The sequence below is a fragment of the Podarcis erhardii genome (genome assembly GCF_964252035.2).
Source record: "Podarcis erhardii genome assembly, chromosome: 10".
Lineage (NCBI taxonomy): Eukaryota > Metazoa > Chordata > Lepidosauria > Squamata > Lacertidae > Podarcis > Podarcis erhardii.
The window spans coordinates 38,180,206-38,193,794 of NC_138500.1; the positions used below are offsets into that span (position 1 = coordinate 38,180,206).

Sequence of the window (13,589 nt, forward strand, 5' to 3'; positions counted from 1 at the left end):
GTGCATTAGAAAACAAATTATTCATGAGCAACTGAACTTTTTGTTCAACAACTTGTGCTGCCCGAACTCCAAATTCACGAGTTTAATCGTGCATGGTCAGCGAAGAAAGAACTTTAAACGCATGTTCTCAGATATCACCACCAGACTGCAGAGTCCGCTTTGTGTTTTAATTTGTTGTCTAGTAAGGTTTGTTAAGCAATTGGATGAAGTGTGTCAGATACCCACGAATGCAGTCATCTCCCTGTTTTTGGATCTTCTTCCATTCCTTTAGTCTTGGGTCATGTTAGCAGGGAATCATTCTCCCAGGTCACTTATAAATAGGAACACTCTTATAGTTTTCTGTTTGCAATTTGCTGATGAACAGAGTTGCCAAAGCTTACCAGAGCTCGGTCCCAGGAATGGTTGTCAGTGCTAGAGCTCCACACAGTCCTTTGTGAAGAAAGAGCTAGGCCTGACAATGGCTACTCCTTACCATCACTGAGGACACAGAAGGCCGATGGGTGTGGCATCTGGGGGTCTTGTAGCCACTTCACAGACTCACCACCTTCTTCACGACTGCTCTGATAAATTGGGGTAAATAGAGAGTCCAGTAGTGTCTATTACCAGATGTTGTCAAATAACTGCCAAAGATCCTGCCAATTGCAAGTGAGCACTTCTATCCTGGCACATGGCCCAGTCAGGTCACAAATGTGTGTGTTGTGTTCAGTCTACCCAAGTTCGGCACCAACAGATCAGGGACTCACAGGGTGCTTCAAAAGAACACCTAGAACACCTGCATAATATGACCTCCCTCACAGACTGCAAAATCCCTCCTCAAAACCCACTTCTTTCATTCAGACTTTGGTACGAGCCCCTAGTTCCTATGCCCTACTGCAGGGATGTCCAACAGGTCAATCACAATCTACTTGTCTATTGCGGTAGGTCCCTGGTCGATCCTGGTTAATCATGTGATCCTGATCGATCCCCCCCCCCGAAAAGCAAAAGCAAAAGCTCTACAGCTTTGGCTCTTCCTCCCCCCAAAAAAGCTCAACAACTTTGGTCAATACAATGGGTAGATCACTGGCAGGTTTTTCTTAGTGGGAGTAGATCGCAGTCTCTTGGAAGTTGGACATCCCTGCCCTACTAGAGCCAGTGTGGTGTAGTGGGTAAGAGCGGTAGTCTCGTAATCTGGGGAACCGGGTTCGCGTCTCCGCTCTTCCACATGCAGTTGCTGGGTGACCTTGGGCCAGTCACACTTCTCTGAAGTCTCTCAGCCCCACTCACCTCACAGAGTGTTTGTTGTGGGGGAGGAAGGGAAAGGAGAATGTTAGCCGCTTTGAGACTCCTGAAGGGGAGTGAAAGGCGGGATATCAAATCCAAACTCCTCCCCCTCCCCCTCCTCCTCCTCCTCCTCCTCCTCTTCTTCTTCTTCTGCTGCTGCTGCTGCTGCTGCTGTAACCAGGCTTGAGTATCTGCAGCTGATGCAGTTTGTACCTTCTTCCCCTATTTACTCCTGCCCAGTCCTTTTTTCTGGGGGGATGTGGGGGGACACATACCCATAAACATTTTGTGAATCTAAGTTTGGCCTCACTGAGGGGCAGTATTTCAATATGAGTAGAAAAATGAGAGTATCCCTAAACATATTTTTTTTTAAGAAAAAAAATCACTGTTCCTGCCTCTCCAACTCCATGTTGAATTTTGAATTGTGAATTCCTCAGGACGGGTACCTGGCCTCTTGTATGCTGTAAAAAAGCATGTGCAGTATGAGCTTTCCCCAGTTTAAATCTATATAGATGGATGGATGGCACCTAGGCCCATGCCTTTCAGTGGCATCTGTGGAATCACTCCTTTGGGCAGGAATGTGGAACTTACAGGCCTTGAGCTTCTGTTGAACTACAGCTCCCATCATCCCTGACTATTGGTCATGCCAGCCGGGGTTGATTGGAGCTGTAGCCCAACAACATTGGGAGGCCCACAGGTTCCCCATCTCTGTCTTTGAGTTAAAGAGGTATTTCTGGAAGAAGCATGGCAGCAGAATCAAGATGCCCCGGGCACTTTCTTTCCTGAAGGGGTGTCTGCATTGCAACCCGTAGTGCTTCATGGTGCAGTGAAATGGTGACAGATATATAAATATATGGAAAATGAAGGTTCATCCGTGGAAGAGTTAACTGGGAAATTGTGAATTTCTACTTGCAAATTGCTAAACTGTGGTTAAACTGTGACAAAATAGGGGGCATTATCTGTCTGGCAATTCACTGACCATTATAAATAGTCAGTGAATCACTCTCTGAACTCTCTGTGTTGCATTTTCATCAGGAGTTGTCAAGAGCCTAAAATTGCCTGTGTCATATAAAAACTACAGTGGGCATCTTGCCCAATTTTAGCTGGTGTATCTTAAAAGGCTCAAGACATTTCCCTGCTTGAGGTGAAGGACAAGGTGACCCCCATTCCACATTCTGCACACAGAAGTAATTGGACAGACACTTGAATTTCATTTCCACAGTGGTAATGTTACAGCATCCATAGAATAATAGAATTGTAGAGTTGGAAGGGACCCTGAGAGTCATCTAGTCCAATGCCTGCAATGCAGGAATCTCAACTAAAGCATTCGTGACAGATGGCCATCCAACCTATGCTTAAAATACTCCAAGGAAGGGGACCCCACCACCTCTCAGGGGAGTCTGTTCCATTGTCAAACAGCTCTTACTGTCAGAAAGTTCTCGTTTGGTTGGGATATCCTTTCTTGTGATTTGAATTCATTAGTTTGGATCTTACCCTCTAGAGCAACAGAAAACAAGCTTGTACCATCCTCCATGTGACAGCCCTTGAGATATTTGAAGATGGCTATCATCTCTCCTCTCAGTCTCCCCTTTACCAGTCTAAATATACAAAATTCCCTCAAGCATTCCCAAAGCTTAGTTTCCAAACACCTAATCATCTTGGTTACCCTCCTCTGCACAAATTCCAGCTTGTTAACATCCTTCTTAAATTCTGGCACCCAGAACTGGACACAGTACTCCAAGTGTGGTCTGACCAAGGCAGTATAGAGGAGGGAAATTCTTCCTTCCAGGTTTCCTTGCAGCCAGTTTTGGCTATTGGGCAGGCTGGCTCCCGACTGTTGGCCTAGGCAGGTCAAGGTGCCTGCCCCCATACCCTGGGGTGGTAAATGCTGTGCCCCCCAGATGCTGTTGTACAGTACTTGTTTCCATCAGCTCCAGTCAGGATTGCCAGTGATTAGGGATGATGGAAGTTATTGTCCATAGTGGAGGGCACTATGTTAGTTACTTCTACTCTGAACCAACTGGAAATGTAGTTAATAAAGTTGTGTCCCATTTATTCATGCAGTGCTTTGTGTTGGCTCCATCGTTTGTCCTGTGTTCCTACTGGGTCAGAAATGAATGTTCTGTGTTCAGGCAGTTGGGTCATGGTAAATTATGTTGCAGAATGCGTTTTATATGTGAAACTGCATTCATAATATATTACAAAGACTCTGGCAAGTGAAAGCCCATCACGGGTCTTGGGTTATATTGGAGAAAAAGTGACATGTTGGTGAAAAGATGCTTCCTTGCCATCCATGAAAGATGGGCAATCCATCACACTCTCCCGCTTCCTGAGCAGTGAATTTAGTCACTTTTTTAAAAACAGTGCAAGCTACATTGAAAGACAACTCATTCCATTGTTCCAGGGATATCTAGCCATCAGTCAATGGGCCTTATCTAGCCCACAAAACAATTTCTAAAAGTCCCTACAAAACCCTCCAAAATTTGGTGGCACCACCACTTTTCTCCTTATCACATCCCCCACCAACTTCCCTTGGTACCTTCTTGTTGCTGGTTTTTACTTGATACACATTTCGAAAAGCCTCCCCTTGCTTAGGTTGTCCATGCCTCTTCCTCTGCACATGCCCCAGGTGAATGAAGAAGGAAATGGTGATTGCGATCTTGGTATATGCTCACTCACAACATCATTGGGAAGGTGTGCATACACACACACAGCACTACACCTGTTTTCAAATGGGCACACTGTATGGTAATGTAGAATAAATGAAACATTGCTTTACAAGGGCAAAAAAATATGCAATAGATCTCAGTTGTATGTGGACTACATTTTTTAAAAAACAAAACAAATAACACTGGGTCTCCATTGATTCTGGAATAAAATGTCATGTGTATGCAGCCTAAGTATGGTCATGTGCCTTGTTAGGGGTTTCAGACCAAACGCCGGTGCTTTTTTCTTGTTAGATAAGCATCCAAAATACAGCCACATACCTCTAGGAGCTCAGAAATAAATATCTATGCTCATTACCTAAATTATATAGGAAGAGGCTTGGAAACAGGTGGCTAAATACTAAATATACTGGTTGATTTCCAAGTATCCTCAATGGGGTGCAGTGAAAATGGCATGAAAAACGGGAAAACGTCAGCTTGCCTAAGGCAAGTAGAAGCCATGTACCACCCTCTATGTGAATAACAGAGAATCAATAGACCATTTGAGAGAGAGAGAGAGAGAGAGAGAGAGAGATACATTTTGGCATTATTCCTCACTGCCACCCCTTCCCCTTCCCATATTTGCACTTTGGAAAACAGATTGAAAATATTCTACCAGCAGACAGTTTCAAATACAGTGTTAGAAAGTTATTCTGCTTGAGGAAGTGACAGAAAGCTCTGTCACTTGATTTAGATTATTCATAGCCTGCGGCATTTCAGAGAGAGAGAGAGAGAGAGAGATTGGAAAAAGGAGTGAAGAAAACAGAGAACTGGGAGATGTTGTAGAGATGATGCAAGAACAATCTGGGTAATTTGAAGGAGAAGCAGATGAGGCAATCACATTCGGGGAAGTAAAACTGATTTGACTTTTAAAAAATGATCTGTGCAGCAACTGTTGCTAGTTTTGCAGTGAGAGCGCCTGAGCTTCAGCATCCAGCCCTCCAACAGTTTATGATTCCCCTCCCCGCAAAGGCTTTGCATCCTTTTGGCTTTCCTCTCACACTAGTGCAAGAACAGAGCTGACTCACTCATGCATGTGCATAACTCGAGCCAGTGTCTCATCCCTCAGTGAATATGTGAGCCAGAGGCACTGAAAAGTGTTTTGTCTAAAATGATGCAATGTGGTGATCCAAAAGCTCTGTCCACGGTGGCTCCTTCAACACCATTCTTCGCCATGTCTATGCTTGGAAGTCTGCAGAGTGGGAGCTGCTTGAAAAGGCAGGTCCTACTGGCAAGTGCTCTTCTTTTCTTTTGTAAAGCAGCCTGGGATTGAGCAGTGCGCATCTCCAAGGCCAACCTAAGCGCATGGTGTCACTATGCAACATCCTGTCAAGTCCTCCTTTTTTTGCATTCCAATCAGTCCTGAGCAGCTGGATTTGAGAGCTGCCATTTAAATCCCATAATGCCCCTAATCTGATCTCACATCCAAGCATTGTGGTTCATTTAAATAGGCATTCCTTGACTCACCTGTGTGGGCATGGATCAAGGTGCTGATAAAGTGATTGCCACCAATTTGATGGCTATAAAAGAGGATTACACAAAGATGGAGGATAAGGCTGTCCACTGTTGGAGGCAATATGTCTCTGCATGCCAATTGTTGGTCCTGCTTCCTATACGCATCTAGTTGGCCATTGTGAGTACAGGATGCTGGACTAGAAGAACCAGATGGGCTTTTAGCCTGATCCAGCAGGACTCTTCATACATTCTAACTTAATATCAGTTAGTTCTGCCAGGGAGAATCTGTGAATGTGTGTCAGCAAGTTGAAATTTGCTGATTGACCAAACCAAACCACCTGTGTTTCATTTATCTCTGTAGAACTACCTGCACATGGCAACATTTTCAAATCCAATTTAATCTGCATCCTTTCCTTACACTTATACCAAATCTAAGCTGCAGATCAAATATTCCCAGCACATTTATAGTCATACCTGCCTCTTCTACCACTTTTCCAGCCAAGCATAAGGCCTGCCTATTGGAAGCAGAATGCACTTATGATAGATTTCCATTGAGCCAATATTGATTCTGGAGCTAGTGAACAAAAGCAAGAGGAACTGATACTGGATCAATGAGATTTACCCACGGTGTTTTAGTGTAGACCAGTCCTCTGGCAAAATTTGAGAATAAACTTGTATATGCACACAAAATAGCATGCCAAATAAATGATCCTTTTAAAAGTGTGCATATTCAAACCAAAGAATCCTGTGAGAATGCTGGCAACTGTATTTCTGTGAGGGGAAACTACAGTTCCCATAATTCTTTTTGGGAAGGATCATGTGCTTTAAATGTATGGCATGATCTGCCTTTAATCCAAAATGGCTTCTCATGTACTATGCTAACAAACATGTTAAGTGCCAGTGAAAACATTTTGAGGTTTCTTGTTGTTTGTTGATAGCACCGCAAGGAAAAAAGGCCCCCGAGGAATGAAAATCATAAGGAATGATACTCAAAGGTTTCTAAATGAATGTGGAGATGAACTCTTCTTTTAATATTAATTTAAACATTTTGAGGTTTTTGCCTACATGCTGCAGCTAACTGAACTTTTCAGAAGACTGATAGTAATGAACAAACTTGGCTTGTAGATGGATGCTGCCTCAAGGAGAATTTCCATAGTAATGCTGTCCAATTATAATTCAGAAATGATGTATCATTAGAGTAAACACTAACGGCATTTTGGTTATCTACAATTAACACGGGCAAATATTTGCTAGGTGAATTGTCAGAGGAAAGATGGATGAGTTCCAGACGGATCTTGGGAAAGCATGTTTGAAAGGTTTCCAGCTCAAAAAAGGCTCTTATTTTTAAGAGGATGGATAAAATTGAATGCACTCTGTGCAGTGATTAAACCCTCACAAATTGGGAGAATATATTTAGAATTAAATAAAAAAAGATGAATATACTTAGAAAATATATGACTGTAACCTTTTTTTTAAAAAAAAAAAATCCCCTCTAGGATAACGGTTAGGAAAAATCTTATTATATTATCATTGATTTAATACCAACACCGGCTGCACTCATTAATCTATGCAAGTCATTTCAAAACACTTGGGGTCTGATCCATTTGGCTTTAAGAAACGAATAAGTCTGCTTGAATAGGGCATAGGGCCATTTAATCCACCATTTTGTTTCCCACAGGGGCCAAACAGTTGCCTATGGGAAGCTCACAAGCTGGAAAAGAAGGTAATAGCTCTCTCCCACTCCTGATTCCCAGCAGCTGATATTCAGAGGCACACTGCCTCTGAATAATGACTAGTAGCTGTGGCGATCACACAGGGTCCCCAGAAGTTTCACCGTCTATTGATCCCTGTGCCACCACTTGATTTCTCGCTGCCACTACCTAGGCCCTACCTGGTAAAATACTGAGTCCAGTCAGGGTTAAATTGGAACATAAACTTCTGTTTATTTATCGCAGTTTAACAAGCATGTAGTTTCATAAACGGTCTCAGTCAATTACAATCATGGGCTGCCTATCCAGACCTATAACTTCCGCTACCTGCTCTCACTCACTAAACCACCTCTCAGATATTTACTTGTCTGCCTAGCCCCTAACTGTTCCTGACTCAGCTTATTTCACTACACTGACTCAACCTACCCACAGACTCTATCCCAATTCACTCCCACTCCAACCAACCACCCAACTCCCAATAAACTCCCTCCTCTTCGCCCCTCCCAGAGCTGGTTTTATAGTCCCTCTGACTCCACCCACTGGGTTCTGATTGGGTAACCTGTTTAACTATTTCACCTCCAGCATTCTCATATGTTAACATCACAGTAGCCATTGATACCTTATCCTCCATGAATATGCACTTGAGAACCCTGTGCAAGAGGTTGTGACAGGTAGTCAGGACAACTATCATTATGGCATGACGTGATTGACAGGTGGGTTGCCCCACCCACCTGACAAAATTGGCCCATGTGCTGGGGCCAGATGTGGAGCCAAAAAGCTAGTCTAGATCCCATAAATCAAAAATGGTTGCACTATAAACTGATTGTATGAAGACTCCCCCACATTCCAGGACTCCCACATCTGTCTACTATGCCCCGCTCATTGGACGACCAAAGCAGTATGAAAAGCTTTACTGTACATCATCAGTGCAAGTGTATGGACTTGTCTCAGCAGTGTGGAAAACCTATTTTAGTCATTTTGCCAGTAGCTAAATGCCAGGGGCCATTGTGGTTTTTCCAACATAGTAGCTCTATTGCATAAAGAGTCTGCTCTAAACTCAATGGCATTGCCACACAAGTGGCAAAAGGAATAAATAGTAATTGCCAAATGGAGAACCAGGTGGATTCTAAATAGCACTGTTCTGTTCTTGCATGTAATTCAGAATACTAAACATCTGGAAGTTACATCCACTTACAACTGTCATAGACCGCAGTCTTAAAAGAGATGCGAGCTTTCAGTTTTATGTACATGATATTAGAATCATAGAATCATAGAATCATAGAGTTGGAAGAGACCACAAGGGCCATCGAGTCCAACCCCCTGCCAAGCAGGAAACACCATCAGAGCACTCCTGACATATGGTTGTCAAGCCTCTGCTTAAAGACCTCCAAAGAAGGAGACTCCACCACACTCCTTGGCAGCAAATTCCACTGTCGAACAGCTCTTACTGTCAGGAAGTTCTTCCTAATGTTTAGGTGGAATCTTCTTTCTTGTAGTTTGGATCCATTGCTCCGTGTCTACTTCTTTGGAGCAGCAGAAAACAACCTTTCTCCCTCCTCTATGTGACATCCTTTTATATATTTGAACATGGCTATCATATCACCCTTTAACCTCCTCTTCTCCAGGCTAAACATGCCCAGCTCCCTTAGCCGTTCCTCATAAGGCATCGTTTCCAGGCCTTTGACCATTTTGGTTGCCCTCCTCTGGACACGTTCCAGTTTGTCAGTGTCCTTCTTGAACTGTGGTGCCCAGAACTGGACACAGTACTCCAGGTGAGGTCTGACCAGAGCAGAATACAGTGGCACTATTACTTCCCTTGATCTAGATGCTATACTCCTATTGATGCAGCCCAGAATTGCATTGGCTTTTTCAGCTGCCGCGTCACACTGTTGGCTCATGTCAAGTTTGTGGTCAACCAAGACTCCTAGATCCTTTTCACATGTACTGCTCTCAAGCCAGGTGTCACCCATCTTGTATTTGTGCCTCTCATTTTTTTTGCCCAAGTGCAATACTTTACATTTCTCCCTGTTAAAGTTCATCTTGTTTGTTTTGGTCCAGTTCTCTAATCTGTCAAGGTCGTTTTGAAGTGTGATCCTGTCCTCTGGGGTGTTAGCCACCCCTCCCAGTTTGGTGTCATCTGCAAATTTGATCAGGATGCCCTTGAGTCCATCATCCAAGTCATTGATAAAGATATTGAATAAGACCGGGCCCAAGACAGAGGCATAGAATAACTTTAAATTTAAATTTAGAGGCATAGAATAACTTTAAATTAAAGGAAGCAAGGAAGGAAGGAAATACAAACAACTCTTTTGCCTAGTGCACCAAGGGAAGCTTGCAAAAGGACAAGAAAAAGGGTCCTGATCTATTGGGGCTCATTGTCTGATTTACTGACTAGGAAGCAGCTAACAGTATACAAAATCATCCCTGACACAATACAGCCAACCCAAGAATCACAATACTTTAGAACAGTGGTTCCATTCACATAAAAAGACTACCTTATAGATATCAACCTTTTCAAAAGTAGGGGGTCCATGGATTGGCTTTTGCAAAACTGGGGGTCTGCAGTACTTAGCTAACTGGGAACTGCTGCCTGAGAATCCCAGTGATGTATTGCATTTTATCAGGAGATTGTGTTTGCATAGTGTTGCCCTGCACACCTATGTGCAGGACATTCTTATGCATGTTAGTTGGGATTCAGTCCCCGCTCAGTGGAGCTGACTTCCACATACTTAATCATTGGAATGGAGCCAAAAAATGGAAAGAGGGGTGCACAGAAAGCCAGTGTGGTGTCGTGAGTAGATTGTTAGGCAGGGGGAAAATGTCATCACATGTTTGCTCACTGGGCGACCATTGTTGCAAGACATAACAAAGTTCTGGGCTTCTTCAAGAAAGAGAGGGATGCAATATCCAACAAGGCAACAATGGCATTCTGGAATGAGGAAGATCTGGCAGAAATATCCCAGTAGCCAGAGACAGTTCCAAGCTGACAGGATGGGTTTATATCGAAATAGTGGTGGAGAGCAGCAGGCAGTAGCAACACTCTTAATTTCCCACAAAATCCTGGAGCATTGGGAAAGGAGTATTTGCTTCATGTACTGTCACATAAAGCTAAGAGTCAAGGCAAAGCTTCCCGGTATCAAACAAGAACCTAAGCACAGGAATGCATCTTATGCAAAGCTGTAATCAGTGTACAAACTTAGCTTTAATTAGTTTAGGCATGCTTTGGCTTTGCTACAGCAATAGTGACGGAGCCTCTTTCTAAATTAAATGTCTGTAAGCACACATACAAATGAAGCTGTGTATTTATAGTAAATCAATATACAAAGAGAAGAGCTTATATGTACGCAGTTACAAGACAAGGAAACAAAATAACCACACCCAGGTTTCTTCAAATTACTGTTATTCTTTTAAAAATGCTGCTCCTCTCTCTCTCTCTCTCTCTCTCTCTCTCTCTCTCTCTCTCTCTCTCTCTCTCACACACACACACACACACACACTACAAATGATTAGCTACTGTTCTATTTTGGGTGGGAGAACATCTGAGCTTAGAACATTTCACAGATAAATTGTAACTTGGAATAGTGACCTCCTGCCTACCTTGTCCTTAGGCAGAGTGGAGGCATGGCAGACGTTCTGGTGCAGAGGTCGCATTTCCAGAGACAGTTTTGTAGGTCAAAGTTGCCCATCATCAGTTAGGGATCAGAAATATCTGAAATTCATCTTTCACATTAGTATGCTCTTTTTATTTCTTTCCTTCCGCCCAGGAATTTTTAGTGGGGGGTGGGGGCAGGAAAGTCTTCACCACCAGAACCTATGCAAGTTCTCAACTTTAGGATCATACACTAGGCCATCAGATTATGTGTTCGTCTACACTAATATATTCTGTGCTGACTGGTATTGGTTCTCCAGGATCTTAGGCAATGGTTTCCCCACCACCACCTGGTTTTTTTCACATCACCGTAGCAGAACCTGTAGTCCCTTTCCTTCTAAATTTTACATATTGTTGACTAAGGCCAAAGACATTATTTAAAGTCGGGCAACTGACAAAGTGGCAAAATGGAGACACCTAGGCATGGTATCTAATTGGCTGCTTTGCCTATAGTTCAGAAAGTTTGCTTCTCTAAAAAAGATACTTAATTATTGTTTTTCCCCATCAGCTGCACCATAGTAGCATCCTCCTAGAGTGCATCATTTGAGTCAGTGAGTCCGCTCTGCGCTCTTTTTCTGTTTCGCTCACTCCGGCTCTTCCTGGGTTGCTTAGTTCTGTGACGTCAATTCCCCACAGGCAGACAATGTCATTATCATTACCAGACAAAGACATGCAAGTAAATTTGTCCCATGGGATTGCTGATATTATTGACCCAAACTAATGTAGTCTGACTACTGAGAAATGCTGATTGAAGCTATGTGACATACTACGGCTTGCTAATATCAATCAAAAATGACGCCGTCGCTTTTTAAAGTGGGTAGAAGCTTTTACGACCCGATATAGTCCTTGAACACAGTTGCTATCCACATGGCCAGTGCAGATGGCGCTGGGGCAAGAGTTGCCAGATTCCAGATTGCTCACGCCCAGATCTGTTCCGACTGCTGTGCGACAATAAAAACTATTTCTTTCCTCAGGGTGCTTGGTCACCTCTCTTCTCCTGTTTGCCAGAGCCACCAGGACTCCTGTGTTGCCTCATCGTAGGCAAAATGGGAGAAGGGACGAGGGCAGGAGTGGCTTGGGAAGAACTGTGACTGCACCTCTTTTCACAACTGTTCAAAGAACAGGCTGGTTCTCTTGTCTGCAACTCCCAGGATAGCACCAAGGTTTTGCGACTCCGTTGCAATCCAGAAGGCTGTCCTAATAGAAAAGCAGTCATTGCGAAAATAAAAATGGTGAGAAGGCTGGCTTGGGCTCACAAAGAAAAGAAAAAGAAATGCATATTTGGACAGCAAAATTCAAAAGAGAATAAACAAAACAGAAGTGTAGAGATCTTTTGATACTTGGTGTATTTATTCACATTTCCCACCATTTGCAGGATAGCTGACAATGCAAACTTATTCAAGTAACTATGAAGGAATTGTTTGGGGGATGTGGTCCTACTTATTTGATCATGTAGTTCTAATAATGTTTTATTGAGATATGATTGCTTTGTTATTATTGTAGTTTGCTTCTCTGAGCTTTAGATTGGAGGGAGGACAGGATATCAACATATTACATATCTATCAAATAAATAAATAAATGCCTACCCAGAAGTAAGCCCCGTTGGGTTCTCATCAGAACCAGCTATGAATGGTGGGATGGGGGGGGGTCTAACAACATTTGGAGGCCCACAGATTCCCCGTTCCTGGTGCATATGATTGCATCCTTGGACTCTTAATAAGTGATTGGTGCAATAAATCTCCTAGGCCCTAAGACTTGGGGCATTTATTCAAGTGTATTAAAGGTAAAGGGACCCCTGACCATGAGGTCCAGTCACGGATGACTCTGGGGTTGCAGTGCTCATCTCACTTTACTGGCCAAGGAAGGTGGCGTACAGCTTCCGGGTCATGTAGCCAGAATAACTAAGCTGCTTCTGGAGAACCAGAGCAGCACACGGAAATGCCGTTTACCTTCTTGCCGGAGTGGTACCTATTTATCTACTTGCACTTTGACATGCTTTCGAACTGCTAGGTTGGCAGGAGCAGGGACCGAGCAACGGGAGCTCACCCCGTTGCGGGATTCGAACCATGACCTCATGATCAACAAGCCCTAGGCTCTGTGGTTTAACCCACAGCGCCACCCACGTCCTACTCAGGTGAATTAGAACCACATTAAAAGGTGTGTTATAGGTTTCCTATCAGAAATTTGTGTGACATACCACTTAAGACTTTACAAAAGAGTTTTGATAACCCATGATATTCAAGCAATACTTCTCAAAGGGAGCTAACAAGGCTCAAGAAGGTTTAGGTGATGGGCAAACCTAACACTTTTTTTATTCCCCTGACCAGCTAAGCAGAAGCAGGAAAGTGAGGTGTTTTGCAAAAGTTTAGACTGGGAGACAGGGCCACACATAGAAGAGACTAAGAGAACTGCCCCTGGACTCTGAAAAAAACTTCTTCAGTTTGGGTGCTTGCTTCCTCTCTGAAATATCTGATGTCCATGCAGTGAACTTCGGGATATCTTTAATGTCATATCTCTGTCTATGCTCAGCATGCATGATTGTAATTAAACACAAATATTATTGAATACCATATATTCCCTGTGATTTCCTTCCAACTGAAACAAAACCTGAGTAGCACTGTTCTCTTGGAATTTCACAACACTGGGAGAAATGGGGCAAGGACAACCAAAGAACCAATATGCATTCTTTAGACCAATATGAAATCCAGATTCTGCAAAAAAACCCAACCCCCCCCCAGACATTCTTTTTCTATTCCCTTTCCCCCCTCATTGACACTAAACTCTTAGTTAATAGTTTATTTATTTATTTAT

General features: G+C 43.2%; 1 long non-coding RNA gene across 1 annotated transcript; it reads right to left on the minus strand.

Annotated features, from left to right (window-relative positions):
• Positions 1-547: 547 nt before the first annotated feature.
• On the minus strand, positions 548-11,855 carry LOC309351150. Its single transcript, XR_014160726.1, has 3 exons — positions 10,727-11,855; positions 3,936-4,001; positions 548-560 (listed from the first exon to the last, which is right to left on the minus strand). It is a non-coding gene; the product is annotated as an uncharacterized lncRNA (long non-coding RNA).
• Positions 11,856-13,589: the final 1,734 nt, after the last annotated feature.